We start from the raw sequence: 20,944 nt of genomic DNA on the forward strand, positions 1-20,944 counted from the left end.
TATGCCGCTCTGGCTCCAAGCGTTAGAGGCAATAATTAAAATCATGGGGTGGGGTGTGAAAGAAACATATGGTAAAAACTTAAAGGTTTCCCCTTTAACAAGGCTGCCTAGTCATGTCTGACTGTAGCAGGAGGTGCTCATCTCTGTCACTAGGCTGAGAGAGCCAGCATTGTCAAAAACAACTCCATGGTCATGTGACCAGCATGACTGCACAGAACACTGGTGCCTTCCCACCAAAGTGGTACTAAATTATCTACTTGCACTTTTACATGCTTTCAAACTGCTAGGCTGGTAGAAGCTGGGATTAGTGATAGGAGCTCACTCCATTATGTGGCACTTGGGCCTCGACCTGCCAGTCTTGCAGTCATCACAGTCAGTATCTTAACCACTTAGCCACCATGTCCCTTAGCTTATTGTAAAAGTTTATTGCAAATGCTCATTGTGATACATATTATTCTAGAGCGCAGTGTCCTGATACTAGATGTGCTGACTCCACTTCTAGGGCATCATGATTCCACACAGCATTTCAGACGGTGTGCCTAATCATGGCACGCCTCCGGTGCTGCATCCGGATGATGCAGTGCCAAAGGGGCACTATACAGCTGTGCTGCTGCACCTATGGCATCCTTTGGAGGGTGCAAAAAGGAGCCTCTTTTTGTGGCTCCTTTTTGCACCCTCCAGAAGCTGGATCAGAGCTGCGGTGTGAGGTTGCCGCAGCCCCAATCCAGTTGAAGAAGGGGCGGCTGCATGTTGCCCCTAGTGTCTAAGTCTGCATCTCGCCTTTCACCACTCTACTCAGAAAAGGGGGTTCTATTTTGATAAAAGTTAAGGTACAGTACTTACACTGATTCATGGATACGTTGACCCAGGTTTTGGGGTCAATTTTTTCACTAAAATTTCCAGACTTATACATGAGTATATACAGTAGTCTCAAAGGTGCTACAAGATCACTTTGCATACTAGTTTTCCAGACTGACATGGCTATGTCTTTCAATTCTGACTTGAATAGTGTTATCTACACGATAGATATCTAAAGCTATCTGATAACTTTAAAAGTCTGTGGGGTCCTGGAATTGATAATTTACTTAAATAAGCAGGATTATGTACTACAGAGCTATAGTGTGTTTTATGGTACTTCTGTTTTTACGATATTCTGAATGCTTGGCCACATTAGAAAGCTTACATGATTGAATAGTCAACCCCTCTCAGACTGCCTTGATATTTTATAAATTCCTCAGTTTAGGATCGAGCTATGGCAATTCAAGTGGTGTGAAACTATGCACACAGTGTAAATCCAGACCTTTTGGAATTTATATATATTTTTAATATTTTCAAGCCGTGGATGCTTGAGTCCATGGATAAAAAATCCATGGATACCAGGGGATGACTACTTGTTGCACGTATTTGATGTTATTGTTGTTATTCTTATTAATTTTCTGTTCAGTTAATTAAGATAATTTTTAGTCATGACAATGCAAACCTATGGTACTTCCCCTAAAGTACATGCTTCTAAAATTAGAGCCTTAAAGATTTCCCCCCTAATGTCAAGGTATAGCATCCTCTATAAAATAATTTTAAAACTATAAAACATATTTATATTGTGTAAAAACCAAGATCCCATCATATTAAATTGAAGACAAAACATATTTTGGTTATTATTTGAAATGGATAGCACGGCCATCTTAATTTTAAGAGATGAAATCTGTTTTGTAACAGCAGTAAGTATAGAAGACTAGGCTATGAATCCTTGTTTGGAAGACAATTTCCACAACAAAACATTGTGGCTGTTAGATATATGTTATTTGGGTATTTTAGCTGTTTGTGTTGAAGTGTTACTGTTTTTTAGTGGTGTCAAAAACCAGGTTCACAGTGAGGAAGACTCACACACACCAAATTTGGTCTTTAAAGAATTTCTTAATGTCCATCAGAGATGAAAATTCAGTCTACAGAATCATAGGAGGGAAATATTTCAGACAGCTGCTAGTGGAATGATAAGTGTCAGTTCATTTTAGGGATCAAAACTGGGAATGTGTATTTACAGAATGTTTCTCATAGCTGTTAGATGACTTTAGATGAAATGCAGGCTGGTGCCATAATACGAATGACCATTCAATGCAGGCCTCTACACTGATCTCATACAAAGAGGCTCACATTCTTTAAAGTATACAACAGGCTTATACAAGAGCCCTATGAATATCAGTATTGTATTAGACTAAATAAAACTTAACTACCATTAGATGAGATGCTGAGGTTTTTTCTTTCTTTCTCCTTTCCCCAACATGAAAGTCAATATGAAACACACACATGCTTTCCATTTCTTCAAGGAACACTGCAAAGGCAGTTAAAGAAATGTAGCACCTGTCATATTTTAGAACTGTGTAGCTAATTATTGGAGTCCTGTTATCAGACTAGCCCAAAGTGCTAGAATGAATAATGCATCAGCCCTTCATAGCCTCTGATTTCCAAGGAACCTGAAAGTGCACAATTGTTTCATCTCTCTATCCCCTTTTTCTCAGCCTAGTGGGAACACACTGGCCTTTGGCCCTCTTGCTCTCAACTATTACCTTCCCACCCCGAGCTATTCAGTGTGAGAGAGCAGTGTATGAGCAGCGTTGCCGTTTTCACCTTCACCCACTCTCCATGGCACAGCTGGGGAGGCCCAGTACGTTGCTCCCCTCAGAGGACCACACAAAGAGCTGACTACTGTGTTGCAGCTGTGACAAACCAGCTATTCTTTCCCAGCCATCTAAGCCACATATTCCCCAGTCTGAGAACAGATGCACTTAAGCTGAGCTTGAAGGGAAGAAATCTGGCACAGACCTTTGAATCTGATCTGCATTCAGAAACCTTGAGGCCTACCAGGGTTGTGTTCAGAACCAGCATTCCAGAGTGTAGCAAGCTGGGGTGTGTGTGGCGTGTAAGTGTGTGATGAACAATGGGGTGTCTTGCCTTCCAGCAGGCAGGAGGACATGCTGAATTGGCGACACTAAACAATTCCAGTCATGGATTTTGTACCATTCCTCCTCAGTTTCTTAATGTTATCCTCCCTCCTGCCCCCACTCTCTCACCCTGCTACTTCATGTATCAGAGGAAATCTGGGTGTCTATTGTCCTGACTAACTGATGTAATGCATCTATTTTTCTTACTTATTCAGCAATTGTTCAATTTCCCACCCACTTCAAACAGATGTCCCCGGAGAGAGGCAACTTTAACCATTTAATCTATATAGGACTAGTGAGCTGTGAAACACATTGCTGTATGTTGCTATCTGGGAGATATTAGCTACACCCTTCGGGGCTGAGAGAAGATGGAGCTCAGGCTTTGCAGTCAGGCTTCACTTGTAACACAGCCTTTAAGCAAAACTACCAGAATGACAAGGTGCAGAATGGTATGGCTTTTTAAGGAGGTGAGAAAAGGGTTTACAAGACCCCTAATGGTGGATTACCTGAATCAAAGGTTATTTTTAAAAAAATCATAATTTTCCTTTCGTTGTTGTTCTTGTTGCTGTGTGCCTTCAGACATTTCTGACTTATAGCAATCCTACAGAAAACCTATAATGGGGGTTTCTGGGGCTGAGAGTGTGTGACTAGCCCAAGGCCACCTAAGGCTGAGCAGTGAATCGATCTCTGATTTCCAGGGTTGAAGGGTACTGAAACCAGTACACCATGCTGGCTTTTTCTTTCCCTTCCCTTCCTTTTCTTTTCCTTTCCTTTCAATTGCAGCATTCCAAAGGTCATTTAAATGCTGAGATGACAGTAGTTATTGTCATCACTGGCTTGGGTTTAAAAGAGAGAGAGAGAGAGGGATGGAGGGACGGTGAGAGAGAGGGAGAGAAAGAACCCAGAAATGATTAGTCCCCATATTTGTTGTGTTTTAACCACAGACGATGGTGTAGCTGTTTTAATTCCCCTTTTCTTTGACTGGGAGTGCATAATGCAGTTTGACATCATTTTAAGTGCTGTAAATTCATCCCATGGAATCTTGGGATTTATAGTTTTACAAGGTATTTATCCTTTTGTGCCAAGGAGCGCTAGTGCCTCATAAAGCTACAAATCCCAGGATTCTCTAGGATGAAGCCATGGCATGTCAAACTGCATTATGTTTACAGCGTGGATGCACCCAGCATGGACTGTAAGACTGGAAAAGACTTGCCTATTCTTCCTAACACTTGCTATAGTTCCAGTTTAAATCAAGAATGAACAAAGCACAATCCTCCAGAGGGCTTGATGAGGCTGAGCTTCTGAGGCCACTGATGGAGAAGATGGCAAACATGGACACAGGTGGTCGAATGGTTCCTACTGAGTTGGAAACTGGAAGAAGTCATTAGGTTATTTGCTATATGTTTGTCACTTTCAGCTATGTGAATTTTTGAGTCATATTTAACACTGGCTTCAATCCAACATCCTCTCAGCATAGTATAAATATCTGTATGCAGAGATAAGCTACACAAGCACTATATAATCATAATGAAGAATAGCAACATTGTGCAACACATGCCAATGACAAGGTGCACTTTTGCAATGTGTAACGTACAGTACATGATACACAAACACAATGCACAATACGGATTGCACAACTACAAAACATAGTACATGATGCACAACTTTAATACACAATTGCAAAGAAAAAGTATATCTTCACAACTCTGGTTTTGCTGCTATAAGAATATGTCTGTTGTGCTGTAGTGACCTTTTGACCCTGCATGCATAGCATGCCTTATGCTTTTGTATATCCTCAATTTGTTTCCAGCTAACAGGTAACATCTAACAGCCCACTCTAAACCCTGAAATACCTCTCCAGAATGTGTATGGTGGTACTGAACATTGTAGACTGCCCTTTTCAGAGCTGTAGCAGATTCTTCAAAATTGGTGGATCTCCAGAATTTTCTTCGAGTTGTACAATATGCCTCCAGCACAATATGGTAGGCGTATGATCCCCCCATTCTGCTGCAGTTCAATAAGATATACCACATGAGGTCTTCCCAGCCCTCTAGAAAGACTTATTTGGAAGCAGAGAGGGCTATAAGAAGAAAAAGGAGAAGCGAAAGCTCAGTTGCTTGAGTTCTCTTGTGCTCACACAATGAAGGTTTTCATTCACCATCTATGTCTGAGTTACAGTTTATTTGGCTGGCCTGTAAAATAGTAAACGCTTGCTTAGAACCATGGGTGTTAAACTGGAGGGACTTTCTAGTTAACAGCCAGTTTCAAAGTCCCCAAAGTCCATTGCCTTGAAATGGAACAAGACTCTCCATCTCATAGGAGAGAGACTATCTGAATGTTCATTTTCATAACTGGTTTGAAAAAAAAATTCTATAGATGCCCTCAAGGCTTATGTCTAGCTATTTTGCCCTAGTAAGCTGTGGGGACTTATTTTCTTCCAAATAAGCAGATGTGCATAGAAAAAAAAAAGTCATGATAATTTATAAAAATAAATCCCACAACCTGTGTCAGATCCCATTCTAATATAAATAACATTATGTATTATCATTAGTTACAAAATTATTCAGATAAGGAGTGTTTTAAAAACCACCAGTTATTTAATAATTTGATATGAGAAAAGCTGAGCACAAGGTAAGACTGAAAAGGGTTAAAAGTGTATGTGTACAAGTCTGAAATGGGAAACGATTGATGAGAACAAAGAAAGTGACCCTGTCAGACTTAAATCCATTATCATTGAATGTATTGACAGACATCACAAGCGTTCACCTGCTAACCTCCTCAACAACAAAGGCCACCAACAAATCAGTAGCTGACTATGCCTGTCTGGAGTGGGAGGAAAGTAATGTTTGGCTGCTCTGCTTAGAGACTGGATATGAGCAATGTTTTGGAGAGTACAAAATGGGATGGAAAGGGTGGAGTCCTTGAAAAGAATGATGCTTTTCTAGAACAGATGAACACACACTCAAAAAAGAGAGATGTAGTAGTGATCGGTGACTTCAAGTATCCTGATATTTGCCGTAAGTCAAACTCAGCCAAATCCTCAAGGTCTAGCAAATTCCTCACTTGCCTTGAAGACAATTTGATTGTCCAAAAGTGGAAGAGGCAACAAGAGGATCAGTTATTTTAGATCTGATCTTAACCAACAGGGAAGACCTAGTTAATGGGGTGCAAGTGGTGGGATCTTTAGGTGGGAGTGACCATGGTCTCCTAGGGTTTGTTATACAATGGAAAGGAGAAGCCAGGCATAGTCAGACATGCATTCTAGAGTTTAGGAGAGATGATTTCAATAAACTTAGGGAAATACTGGGGGTGATCCCATGGTCAAGAATACTAAAACAGAAGGGAGTTCAAGACAGATCGGAGTTTCTCAAAAGGGAGATACTGAAGCCACAATTTTAAACAGTTCCAATGAGGAAGGAAAATGGGAGATGTCTAAAGAAGCTGGGATGGATAACTAAGGAACTTTCAACTAAGCTAAGTTTTAAATGGAACATGTGTAACAAATGGAAAAATGGGGAAATCACCAAAGAGGAATTCAAACAAAATGCTAGCCTGTGTAGGGGTAAAGTCAGAAAAGCTAAAGCGCAAAATGAACTCAGGCTTGCTAGAGAGGTTAAGAACAATAACAAAGGGCTTTTTTGGATATGTCCACAGCAAAAGGAAGAAGAAGGAAACAGTAGGGCCACTGCATGGAGAAGATGGCAAAATGCTAACAGAAGACAGAGAAAAGGCAGAATTACTCAACACCTTCTTTGCCTCAGTCTTCTCAGAAAAGGCAAAGGGTGCTCAACCTGAGGATAATGGAGCAGAGGACAGAATAGGGGAATTTCAGCACAGAATAAGTAAAGAGATAGAACAGGAATATCTGCTTAATCTAAATGAATATACGCCTCCAGGACTTGATGAACTACATCCAAGAGTATTAAAATAGCTGGCAAATGTAATTTTGGAGCCTTTGGCAATAATCTTTGAAAATTCCTGGAGAACAAGAGAAGTCCCAGCAGACTGGAGGAGGGAAAACGTTGTCCCCATCTTCAAAAAGGGGAAAAAAAAAAGAGAATCTGAACAGTTATCGTCCAGTTAGTCTGACATCTATACCAGGAAAGATTCTGGAGCAGATCATTAAACAGAGAGTCCGTGAACATCTATCGGGCAATTCCATAACGAGAAAAAGTCAGCATGGGTTTCAGAGAAACAAGTTATGCCAGATAAACCTGATCTCTCTTTTTTGATAAAATTACCAGCTTGGTAGATGAAGGGAATGATGTGGATATAGTATATCTTGATTTGAGGTTCCCAAGGTTCCCCATGACATTCTTGCAAACAAACTTGTAAAATGTGGGCTAGACAAAGTAACTGTTACATGGATCTGTAATTGGTTAACCAGCTGAACCCAAAGGGTATTCAGCAATGGCTCCTTTTCATCCTGCAGAGAAGTGACCAGTGGGGTCCCACAGGGCTCTGTCCTGGGTCCAGTGCTATTCAACATCTTTATCAATGACTTGGATGACAGAATTGGGAGCATACTAATCAAATTTGCAGATGACACCAAATTAGGAGGAGTAGCTAATACCCCAGAGGACAGGATCAAAATTCAAAATGACTTGAATAGACTAGAAAGCTGGGCCAAAGCTAACAAAATGAACTTCAACATGGAGAAATGTAAGGTAAGGTACTGCACTTAGGGTGGAAAAATGAAATGCATAGGTATAGGATGGGAGACACCTGGCTGAATGAAACTAGGCATCTAAGTAGACCATAAGTTGAACATGAGTCAACAGTGCGATGCGACAGCTAAAAAGGCCAATGCAATTTTAGCCTGCATCAATAAAAGTATAGTGTCTAGATCAAGGGAAGTAATAGTGCTTTGGTGAGGCCCCACCTGAAATATTGTGTCCAGTTCTAGGCACCACAATTCAAAAAAGTTGTTGAGAAACTGGAGCGTGTCTAAAGGAGGGTGACTAAAATGGTGAAGGGTCTGGAAACCATGCCCTTTGAGGATCGACTTAGGGAGCTGGGAACGGTTAGCCTGGAGAAGAGATGGTTAAGAGTTGATATGATAGCCCTGTTTAAATATTTGAAGGGATGCCATATTGAGGAGGGAGCTAACTTGTTTTCTGCTGCTCCAAGGACTATGACCCAGAGCAATGGATGCAAGCGACGGGAAAAGAGATTCCACCTCAACATTAGGAGGAACTTCCTGACAGTAAGGGCTGTTCGACAGTGGAACAAACTCCCTAGGAGTATAGTGGAATCTCCTTCCTTGGAGGTCTTTAAATAGAGGCAGGATGGCCACCTGTTGGAGATGCTTTGATTGGGAGTTCCTGCATGGCAGGGAGTTGGACTGGATGGCCCTTGTTGTCTCTTAGAATTGTATGATTCTATGAAAGTGAGCACCTAATGTGCAAAGCAGTTTTGGAAAGGCCTTCCTTTCTCTTCTTTCCTCCTCAGTCAATGTCAGAGCAAGTGAAGGTATGTGTAGGCTAAAATTAGGTGAAATTTTTTGAGACGATAACTTCCAGAAGCTCCAACTGTCATGGTAACTGGCCATGTTGGATGGTTGAATCTGGGAAATGGAATCAAAAAATTGAACATTACCAGAGTCTGATAAGCATACTAAATGGTGGGGAATCCTACCATTAGATGGAATAACAACACCTTTCCTACATTGGAAGTTGTGAACATTGTAGGCTAACTAAGATAGGGCAGCCTGTGTGCTACAATTGGCCCTCTCCCTTGTTCTAATTAAGAATGGTGCTGGAATTGTCAAGGGAGTCTCTGGAGATTAATAAGCAGGCAACTCTTAAGGGAAAAAGTGAGTTATCATGGTCATACTAATCTTTTAGGCAGGTTTGGGCAAGATTATACTAATCTTTTAGGCAACTTTGCTCAGCTTTGGATCCACCATGGGACAATTCTCACTTCCAGAACTAATTAAAGGGCATACCTTCCTGCTGTCATGTTGCTGTAAACCAATGATGTTTGCCCCTTTAATCAAACAGGACATTACTGTTTTAAAGAATTCCATGGTATACCACCTCATTTCAGAGGTAGAGGAGATGAGGGTGGTAAAATGCAACCTCAAGAGATGGAAAGTGTCCCATGGTCTGCATATTACTTTATCCTGGTATAGGGCCTTAAAGGCCATCATAATGACCAATTTGATTTCGTACCCTGCATACCCTCCAGCTGTCCTGATTTTGCAAGGGATTATCCTGTTTAGTCCTCTGTCATCCAACTTTTGAGCTTCTTTTAAAATGACATTGTTACTGTCTCCTTCCACTTTCCCCTTTGTGCTCTTCAGCTTTCTTCCATTGGTGTAAGCAACTGAGTTCAAAGTGGGGAAATAGTTTTCTGTCAATTAATTCAGCAGTATGGAGAGGACAAGAGAGGGCAGAATTTGATGTTGCTCAGTCACACATATCACAGTTTTCATCTGGGAAATGTTGGAGGGTATATGAATTGGATCTGGCTAGTTTAATGATATTTTTAAACTTTTGTATTTGGTATCTTTTAAAGCTGTATTACTTTCCAGTCTTGTAGGATGCCTTGAATCCCATACTGGGAAAAAGACAGAATATAAATAGCAGCAGCAGCAGCTCCTCAAACTGTTCTAATTTGGCAGGAACAACCTAAATTCATCCTACTCTTTCTGCTACTTATAAAATGTCCCACTTTCTCTCTCCTCATCCCACTTTCCCCCTTTGTCCTTAATTTACTTAACTTGCTGAATACTGAGTTCAAAGTGCAACATTTAACTCAGCATAGGGGAGAAGAGATTAGTCTTACCCAGTTGTCTCACACAAAACCAAACTGGTGCCGTCTCCACTTGTTTGTGTGTTCTTCATCATTAATACCTTTTACCCCCTACCCCCTTCTGATGTTGTTTGGCCATATGTGTCCTGATTTTCATCTTGAAATGTTGGAGGGTATTCAACAAACAGAGACCAACACATAACAACTAAACAGGAAGCATCATTTGCAGGTGAGGTTGGTGCCAGCTGATGGAGGCTGCAACTAAGAGACAATGACACAATACAACTGGCAAGAATGGCAACATGATCAGTTACCACTGTATAGGTTAGCTTGGCATAAGGAAAACATCCAGAATGTCCAAAGGACTGGAAGAAAACTGAACTCCTGACCCAAAACAGGAGTCAGCAAAAGAGATGGCAACCAAGAAGCCATTTGGACATACATCCACTGTATGGTTCACTGTGTGGTCATCACTGTTTGGAAAGGAGAGGCAGGTCCACCCCCATGGTGGATGTTACCTGTAAGCCTCTACATCTGAAATTCCCTCATGGAGCTCCCCATGAACTGATAGAACAATAGGCTACAAGACCCAACTTCTGCAGCACCAATAGGAGAAATGAGTGTTAACAGAAAGAATCCCTTGCAAACTACTTGGTGTGGCAAGCTAGCCATGCATGGCAGACAGGCGGGAAGGCAGCCAAAACAGGAATGCTTGACAGGTTCCTACTTAAGTACTATTCCCAGATGGACCTGAGAGAAAACTGCATTTCTCAGGTTGGGCACCTCTCCTCCATAACTGATTGGCTCCTTCTTCCCAGGTGCTCCAACAATGCATGGGCGTCTGGGAAGAAGAGGCCAAGCTGCACATGAAAAGGGCACACTCCTAATGTGTGCACTGCTGTCCTAGCCTGCAAAACTCCCTCCAGGTGAGTCTGAAGGGTGCTCTTCATTATAGCAATGAGGTGACATGCTTTGAACATCCATAGTCTTTTAACAGCTGGTTGGTATGCTGCTGAATGCTTTCTGTGGCAACTCCACACAGAGGGCATTGGAGTAGTTTAGCTGTGATGTAACTGCAATATCTGTCACAATGAGAGTTGCTAAGTCTGTCCAGTCCCTGAGATTTCAAAGCCAAACCTGAAACCTAGAAGAGCGGTTAGTGATGACACAATGGGCAGGCCATGGTGATATCATTCAGCATCACACACAGTTGCCCAGAGCATAAAACTCTCACAAAACCCCTCAATTCCAAGCAGCGGGAAAGTATTTTCCTGTGGTGACTTCAAAACACCAGATCCTATTTGATCTTGTGAGTTATTCAGGATCAGCCCTGGTTAATACTCGGATGGAAGACCACCAACAAATACCAGATGCTTCAGGCTATATTGGCAAAGCCACCTCCAAGTCTTTGTTGCCTAAGAAAGCCCTATGAAATACATAGAGTTGCCATACAGCAACAGGAGGTTGATGGCATATACACACACAGACTGACCATTTTAGCACCTATATTTATATATTGCTTTATAATGAACTATGCACTCTCTAAGCAGTTTACAAATGTTAGCCAGTTGCCCCCAACAAGCTGGGTACTCATTTTACTGACCTACAAAAGGCTGGAAGGCTAAGTCAACCTTGAAGCCCTCCAGGATTGAATTCACAACATTGTGGCTGCAGTAGTGGTATCTAACCACTGCACCACCAGGTCTCTTGGCACCACCAGGTCTGTTCTCTGCCACTAAAGCCTGGGCACAAGCCAGGGAGAGGAAGATACTTAGTGGATCCCTTGGAGATTCCATAGCACCCACTCCAAAGCAACCTGCAGGAGCTGGGAGCAAAACAGAGAACCCCATCCACTAACCCACACACTCATTATCTCACAAAGGCACACACAGAGAAAGAGAAGGTGAGAGGAAGATCCCTCCACCTTGCCCTGAGGACTAGAGAAGAGGGTCCAGGTCCTGCAATCCCTAGCCACCATTGCCATACCTCACCTCCCCAGAAAGCTGGCCAAAAGTTCCTCCATCTGTGACTGTAATCTGTGTATCCAGGGTCAAAGCAGAATTCAGAAGAGTTGTCCAAGTGCCAGGCTGTATTTCAGAGCAAGTGCTATTCCATACATGTTGACAACTATTCCGAATGCTATAAAAAGTGAGTTGGAAGTCTATTTTAAACAGGTATTTTTGTTGTATTTTGAAGAGAAACTCCAGGCCTCTGCTCTTTTGTCCAGAATAGCAATGTTGAAAAATAAGCATGTTGACAATTCACATCCTTGAAAATTGTGTTAAAACATTTACAATACAAAATCATCATGTCAAATGTGGCTTCTTAGAGTTGCTTTAGGATGTCATCGTCTCCATCTTCCATTATCCATCACCATTCATCACCATCTTACCACATCATATGACACAGCCATCAGCACGTATAAAGGAGGAGTGATTTGTAAAGGTGGAATGTGTTTGTAACTTGACATGGTGAATGAAGCAGACCATCATTTCACCTTGTCTAAATATTATCAGACTTGAAGAACCTTTCACATTTCTTTCTACGTCTTTTAAAAAATGGATCGTTAGCCTTTCCTAGCTGGATGAGTGATATTTTCTTTCACTGTCATGCCTACTGAGGTACATATAATTTAAGCTGTCATCTTCAATGTTTAGCAGCAGCATACCTTTATACTTTCCCACATGTTCCAGTTTGTCCAGATTGATGTTTTCTTCCCAAAGGAAATTTCAGTAAAAACCACAGAGAATGTGCCCACAAACCAAATTCAGAAGAACCCAAATGCCACCCATGTTTGTAAGCTGTCTCATCAAATCAATGACAATTTGTTGAAAAACCAGAAGATTTAAGAGAAACATTTTCTCAATAAGGCTACAATCTTACACCAACTTACACCTGGGCAAAGGGGGCTTTGAGCTTTTAGTGTGCATGTTGGCTCCATGCCCTTCCTGGCTTGTGAAGTCTACCAAGGATTTGCTGCTTACATGGACTCTGCTAATGGTAAATGCCTTATTGAGGAGTCATGTGGTTTCTGGCATCAAAAAAACAGCAATGGCATGCCCATTATTGAAAAAAAAAGGTGACTGAAGATCTGATGGCTTTGGTCTGAATGAATTGATGGTCATTTGCCAGCTCCAAGCAATCTTGGCAAACACTAATGATTTAGATCCATCCAGCCCAATCTTTTTTTTCCTTTCCTTGGTTTAAGGTGGAAACTGTCATCAGGGGAATGAATGGGGGGAGTGAAGCATTGTTAGTTCTGCTGACCATCTGAAGAGCCTTCAGTACAGTTGCTGATAATGAAGATTTTCACATGGCATCGTTATATCGTTCCTTTATCGTCTCAAAGTGTAGTGGAATCATCTTAACAGATAGACGATTCCAAAAGATTTTCACATGAGGCTGTTAGTGTTCTTAAAATGTTGATATATCAGAATTCAGCAATAAATGATTACAAAATGATTTCAAAACAGTTACATTCACACACTGGACACAGCAACGATTTAAGAACGATTTAGCAACGATTTAAGAACACTGACAGCCTCATGTGAAAATCTTTTGGAATAATCTGTTAAGACTATTCCACTACACTTTGGAACGATAAAAGAACGATATAACAATGCCGTGTGAAAATCTTCATTGACATGGATTATTTCTCAGGGATGGTGCCATGCTGATTCTGTTCCTTCCCAGAAGGATGGAGCCAAAAGGTTCTGCTGGAGGAATTCTTCCCTCTAGTTCCCTTTTCTGTCTCTTGGCCTCTCACCTTTCATGTCCTCTATACTTTCTAACATCCACACAAATTAGTAGAAGTCATCTGGAAATTTGGGATGGAGTATGCAGAATTCAGTGGAATGCAACTGTACCTCCCATTTCATCTTCTAACTCTATGGAGGTGTTGAAAGTTTTGAACTAATGACTGGAAACAGTTTTGGGATAGATGACTGTGTACATGCTGAATCTGTGCAAAGATCCTGTACTGTGGAAAATGAATGAATGCATGATTAATTTTCACTTGGCATTCTCACTGAAGACTCAGGCACATAGTCTGTACTTAACAATATTGATGGAGGTGCAAGTGGCAGCACCAGCCAGGAATGCTTGGGATTTATGTCTGGTTATCCACTGATGATAGTTATCTTTATGCAGAAATATTATAGCACTTCTTTAATTGTACTTACTTTTAAAGATAAGTGGGATACAGACTGATCCTTTGGGATGGCCTGCACCCGCCCCTTTCCCCAGAGGCCCCGATCTGCCGCTTTTCCTGGCCTTGGGGAAGCGGCAAAATGCCACTTCCCTGTGGCCTGGAAAGGGGACACCGTGATAGCGGCAGGGAAAGAGAGAAAGGGGCTGCTCGGGCCCTTTCTTTCTGTATTGCTGGTGCGGCCGTTTAAATGCTGCGCCAGTGATATGCGTGGTGAAAAGAGCTCCAAAATGGAGCTCCTTCTGGCACCACTGAAAGGGTGCCACAAGCGCCCTGCAGTAGCACCAGGACGTGACGCCCGCACTGCACCATTTGGACATGGTGTATCTGTCATGTCAAAATGGCGGTGCCCATGTAGACAGGGCACCGCGATTTTGACGTACAGAGTGCTTCCTAGGGTTGCAGGGCGTCTGTAAAGGATGCCTCGAGGCAACCCTGGTACGTATCCAGGCCGGCGCTTTTGCTTTATAAAATATACTAGATGTTCTATAAGGGCAAAATAGCAAGTGCAAAATCTATCATTTTAGCTGAAAACAAGGACAATTTTAATCTATAAAGCCATTTATTTATTTAATATCCTGTCTTTCTCCTGATATTGGAACCCAAGACAGCTCACAAAATAGACTAAAACAAAGTATAGTTTTAAAAGTGATGATAAAAAGTTAAAAACTTTTCCAATAAATTATCCTATTTTATTATCCTATACACCACTATTTTAAAATCAGTATAAAAGCATTTAAAGGCATATCAATAAAAATAAAAGTGCTCCTTTTTCAATCATATATTTGCATCCCCCATCCCCATATGATAGGATCTCAGTGTGGTAACACTTAAAATCAACTTAAACAATTTAACATTATTTAAAATTTCAAACAGTACAGAGTAATTTGCACAGGCCAAAAGATTATGAAACAATTTAACATGATAAAACATGTTCTGACAGTTTGAGAGCAGTTGCACATACCAATTTGGTCAAAATCATAATTTCATCTAAACCTCACTGTTTGAAAACACACTGCAATCACCTCTAAAACCAATATAAAATTTACCAGTGATTTCACAAGTTAAGAGAGCTTGGATATTATAGCCCTTATCAGATGAGTGTGGAACTGGGGGTCTTCTGCACTGGGCGATTCGAATTCACGTTATTTCGCAAAGTACTGTCATAAGTCCTCAGCATTGGCAATGATTCAATTGGCCAATCCTGCATTTGCGCGAAGTGCATTCAGTGCAGAATGTTTTGTCACATTTGTCACAACACCGGTGCGCAACATGAGGGATTGGCCGATTCGTATCGGCCGCCTCGCACATGCTCAGTGGTGCCCGCATGGGTTGCGACCTTAAACGCTCCGGGGTGAAAGGGGAGGTCCCGTCATGAGAGCCCGGTAAACAGCTGGAGAGCCAGCTCATCGCACAGTAACAATCGCGATACAAACGTGCCCATTACTGTTTCCCCTCTCTACATTCCTGCTTGGGTTTTTTTTTTTTTTTTTGCTTTTAAAAGCAACATTAGCTTTCCCTTTGCTCCCTTGCTGTATCTGCTCAAGAAGAACAAATCATTCGCATATTTGCTCAAAAAAATTGGTAAAAATGTAACAGTGATGTTTTGCAACATTTGTAGCTTCTCCTCTGCAGAAAGCAAGTGCAAGCCTGGCTCCATCTGGCCTCTGGAATAGAAACCATGCGCATGTGCGCCAAAAAAATGGTTAAAAATGAAACATACATTCTGGAATAGAAACCATGCGCATGTGGCGCTCAAAAAATGGTTTGAATTTGAAAGGGGGGGGGGTTGCCTGACATGAGCTCCGTTCATGACCTGATTTTTTCCTCCTCCTGCAAGGGAAGGAATGCCCAGCGACAGAGGGCTTTGGGCAGGGATGCAGGGAAAAGAGGCCTCCAAGAATGCCTTCCCTGTCCCTTCTCCAGGGCTCTTTCCTCCTCCCCCCTCCCCCTCCGATGAGGGGAGGAAAGGCCTTGCCCTTCCAGGCAGGGAAGAGGCGCGGGGGGCAACGGAATCGCGGTTTCCAGCAGCCTCCTCCTCCTCCCGGCTTGGGAGCCAGCCTGGGCTGCATCCCAGGCAGGGGACAGAGGCGCGGGGCCGCTAGAATCGCGGCGATCGCCGCGTTCCAACGGCCTCCTCCTCCTCCCCTGGCTTGAGAGGCAGCCTAGGCTGCTCCCAAGCCGGGGGGAGGATGAGGAGGCTGCTGGAACCCGAATCCAAGCGGCCCCCGCGCCTCTTCCCTGCCTGGGATGCAGCCAGGGATGCCTCTCAAGCCGGGAGGAGGAGGAGGAGGCCGCTGGAAAGACCGCCACCCCCCCCCGCTGGAACCGGCAAGAGGAAAGACCCACCGGAAGTAAAAATTGGAATCTGGGGTCTTGCGATGGAATTCAGACTGGAGTAACACACCAGACCCATTCACACTGAGATCGAACAGAGCCCCAATCCAGGATATCGCCAAATCCCCTTATCAGCCACTGGCCAACATGCTCCAAAAGAGGAGCCAGTACGCATTCAGTTCGGCAGCTTCGCGCATTCACGTGAGTGTGGATTGGGCCATTCGAATGCTGGTAGATGGTATTGTGCGAAATAACGTGAATTCGAACCACCCAGTGCGGAAGACCCCCAGTTTCCACACTCATCTGATAAGGTCCTTAGGTTTAGCTATGGAATACAACATTCTCATAAAGAAAGAACAGGCCATATTTCATGAGTCTGGGGCTCATTTCCCAACCCTTCCAGAGACTACTCTACCCCCTTCCTTGTACTGTTCTTTTAAAAATATTTTATTTCTTCTAAAATGGTGTTTGAGTTCACACCTTTTATTAGAGGTCAGTTGGCACCCTAGAGGTTTGAGTGAAAGATGCAACACACTGATTTTTCTCTGAGGTGTCCTGGGTGGGGCACCAAAGGGTTCCCATCCCTGCCCTAAGGGTTTGTGAAAGATCAACTCTAAGAATAGTTTGAAAGATCTACATGACTGTCAGGACAAGCTTTTAAGGACATGATTTGATGCTGATTGTATCTCAGCTGTTTTAATTTAGTTTTAATTGGATACAGGGCTGGGCAAAAATATACTGCTGCCTGAAGCGCAGCAGCAAATTCCCAACCCCTTCCCAATCAAAGTGCAAAGTAACGAAAGTCAGCCAAACTAATTTGGCACACTATCCTTTTTGTTTTGTTTTGTTTTTTGGTGGGGGGGGAGTTACAATAATTACAAAATAAATAATTTTGGACTATGACTCTGGAGGTCAGGGTTTGAATTTCTGTTCAGCCTTGGAAACCCACTGGGTGACCCTGGGCAAGTCACACTCTCTAAGCTTTGGAAGAAAGGAAGAGAAAACCCCCTCTGACCAAATCCTCTCTCTGACCAAATCTTGCCAAGGAAACCACATCATAGGTTCCACCTTAGAGTCTCTATAAGTCAAAAGTGACTTTAAGGCACACAACAAATAGCTAACCATTTGTTTCTTCTGAATGGCAAACATCTGATTTCTGACTTGTCCACTTCATTTTGCCTAGTGTGTCCCTCCCAGGATGCTTTATAATTGTTCCGATCATTATTTAGGGAGTTCCTAAAACATCTCAAAGTTAAGGGCCTGAACATTCATGAAGGTCCCAAGGAACATGTGAATTACCCAAGTGCCAGTCCAATTTTACATTTTCTACAGCCAGAAATAATGGAACCAAAAAATAATATGAAATCAGAATGCCAGGCTGCATATTTTCTATGTTGTTTCCATCAGTATTTTAGAATCATAATCCAAAACAGCCTTAAGGGTGAGTGAAGTACAAGCTGATAGATAAAGCATTATTAAGAGACAATCTCTGCTTTCTGTACTGGGGGTGCCAGTGTTATTCTGCAATTAGACATATATCAATCATTGCAAAATCTAGCCCAAACAATAAGGAACATTTGCACCATTCACCAAATAACCGCATTATTGGGAAACATTTATATTTAAGTTTTAAATGTCTTTCTGCTGATGGACCTTTGAGAGATTCTTAAGCAATGTATCCTTACAATAATCAGAGCGGCCAAGAGAAAAGGGACTGAGGGGAAAGAATACCTAGGTTTCTATTACATTTATTTTAGTACAATTTTTATAACTAGCAGATTCCCCACAACACCACTACCATGACAAATCAGAGGAGTAGATAATTTTACAGTAGATCAGAAAATGTGTCCATCTAGTTCTGCACTATTCAAGAATTGGGAAGCTATTCAAAACAAGGGAAGCTGTTCCATGAAATTCAGGTATATTTTGCAGCCTGAGAAGCTGAACTGTGTGAATCTGTTACATTGGGGTTTGCTTCTGCTAGACATGCAAAGTACTAGATTTTGCTTTGTACGTTTGGTAGGGGAGAGATCCAAACTGCAAGGAATTCCATTTAGTCTCACTTACTTTGGTTTGGTTGTATTTCCTGTCCTTAACCCCACCTACTGCTGGAATGTGGAGTTTATTACCTTTATATAGAAGCATTGTATATGGGGTGACATGTGAGGATGCAAGCATGCATCTGATACTCAGAGTTTTACATGTCCATATTATCATTAAGTATATTCACCCACTGAGCACAGGAAGATGCATATGTATAGTATCATCAATGATAATATATGCAACATAAACAGACTGAGCCCTGGGGCAGAGTTTTCATACTGCATGAGTACTAAAATATTTTTCACAGCAGACAGTTCAGATGTTTCCCTATGATGAATCAAGTTGGAAGTCATTTAGTAGGGTGTTGGCGAATGATGTGCTTGCATGAATTGCACCAGCTCTTGCTTTGTGTTTTCTTTTGATGAGGACTGAAAATTCCAAAACACTATCCAGCCATTCTAAATCTGCCACAAGATAAGTCAGAGCAGGGACAAGCATACTGTCTCCGCCTCTGGTAATTATCCTCATTGATCCCCACAATTTAGAGGGTGAAGGTGGGAAACCTACTTTACTTGAGTAGACTTTTTATGCACCCAAGAACCAATGTATTCCAGAGTTTGAAGTCATGGAGTCTACATAAGTGGAACAAATTCCCGAGTCCAATCAGTTGTCTGCCAACTCATGGAAGGTGGTGAGGACAGTGACAGAGGGAGGTAGAATTCTTTATCACATCATTTTAATCATGGAAGGGAATGAATTCCTAAACATTGCTCAAACAGCGTATCAGTACTGTAGAAATTAATATAGCTTGACACCACTTTAACTGCCATGACTCCATCCTACAGAATCCTGGGATTTATAGTTTTGTGAGGCCCCAGCACTTTTTGGCAGAGAATGCTAAAGACCTTGTAAAACTACAACACCCAGGATTCCATAGGATAAAGCTACAGTACTTAATGTGGTGTCAAACTGGATTACAACCAGCCTGCCATATCCACGAATTCATCATTCACAGATTCTACCATCCACAACTTAAAAATATTCCAAAAAATAAAAAAATCCCAAAATACAAAGCTTGACTTTTCTCTTTTTAAAAATAAAGGACATATGCCACACTTGAACATCCACAGATTTTTGATATATATGGGAGTTCCTGAACCAAACTCCAGTGGATACCAATGGCCCACTATACATATTTTGACAGTGTGTCCCCAAACTGTGCTCTTTAAGGAATTTTCGACTTCAGCTCCTAGAATCCCAGACTATTGGCCAACATGACTGAGGCTTCTGAGAGCTGAAGTCCAAACTCTCTTAAAGGGCACAGTTTGGGGACCACTGGTGTAGATGCACCCAAAGAGATGTTGTACTGGTTTCTTTTTCATTTGTTTTAAAAGTGTTTTTATTCAGATTTAATGCATTATAGGCCCGAGAAACACTGGCCCAAAGCGGTGTGCCGATGCCGAAACTAGATTTCCAGAGCGTGCAGCAACCACACGCTCTGGAACCCTAGTCCTTATAGGCGGTGACATAATGGTGGCACTCTGTCCACATGGGCACCATCATAATGATGACGATGCCATGTAGTGTCTACATGTCGCTGCAGGTTGTGTATGTCATGCGTGCGCCAATGGCACACTCATGACATACACAATGCACCACAAAAAGAACCTGAAAGAACTGGGTTCTTTTTACTGCGGAGGGATGCCACGTGGTTTGGTGACTGTGGCATCCTTCCGTAATTAAAACGAGCAAATCCAGCTCGCTGTTTCGGGGCAGTCTGTACTGCCCATAGAGATATACAAAAAGGTCTGAATTACATACTATAATATTCTGATATAACAAAAGCAGGAAAATAACAAACAAGCAAAGAAACAAACCACAAAGAGTAATGGACAACCTCATTAGTCATAAGAGTCTATAAAGGTGACTGAATGTCCAAATAAATATCCACTTGAACATATATATCCACTCACTTCGGCGGCCATTTCCCCCCAAATCGGAAGCTTCTGAATGAGAAAAAATGGCCACCAAAGTGACTTGCGGGGCCCAAATTCAACACTGGAGGCAATGGGAAGCCATTTTGAGGGAAAAGTCTGTGTGATAAAATCAGCCTAACTTTCAAATTTGGCTTAAATTCAGAAGAGGTTAAGTCAGGCACCGGAGGCAGTGCTATAAAGTCCTATGTTGTAGTCAAAAGGAGGAAATGTGTGCTTTAAGAAATGTGCCTATCAAAACATGATTTTTCTGTAAGGAAGTAAAACATGTTGCATTTTAACATGAACATGGATGGAACAAGGATACTGGTGACATTCTGATACTAGAATCCTGTGATGTCAAAGCACTTATTAAACAGCCTGTAGATATTGTGTTATGGCTGCAGTGGCCAATCCCATGTAACTATACCAGTGGGGCTTTCTAGTCTGCTAGCTTTCAACATGATTTTACTCAAGCACAACAAAATTACTGCCAGGATTTCACATCTCTGTTGTTACTGCAATTGTCTTTCCCTCCTTGTTTTCATAAAGGTAGTCATTTTTTCTGCATTGTGAAGAACATTTAACATTTCCCAGCCCTTTAGATCCATTAGGTGAAGATAGGCAGCAGCGGCGGCTTCTTCTTCTTCTTCTTCTTCTTCTTCTTCTTCTTCTTCTTCTTCTTCTTC

The sequence above is a fragment of the Sceloporus undulatus genome, chromosome 2, assembly GCF_019175285.1.
Source record: "Sceloporus undulatus isolate JIND9_A2432 ecotype Alabama chromosome 2, SceUnd_v1.1, whole genome shotgun sequence".
In the NCBI taxonomy this organism is placed as follows: Eukaryota; Metazoa; Chordata; class Lepidosauria; order Squamata; family Phrynosomatidae; genus Sceloporus; species Sceloporus undulatus.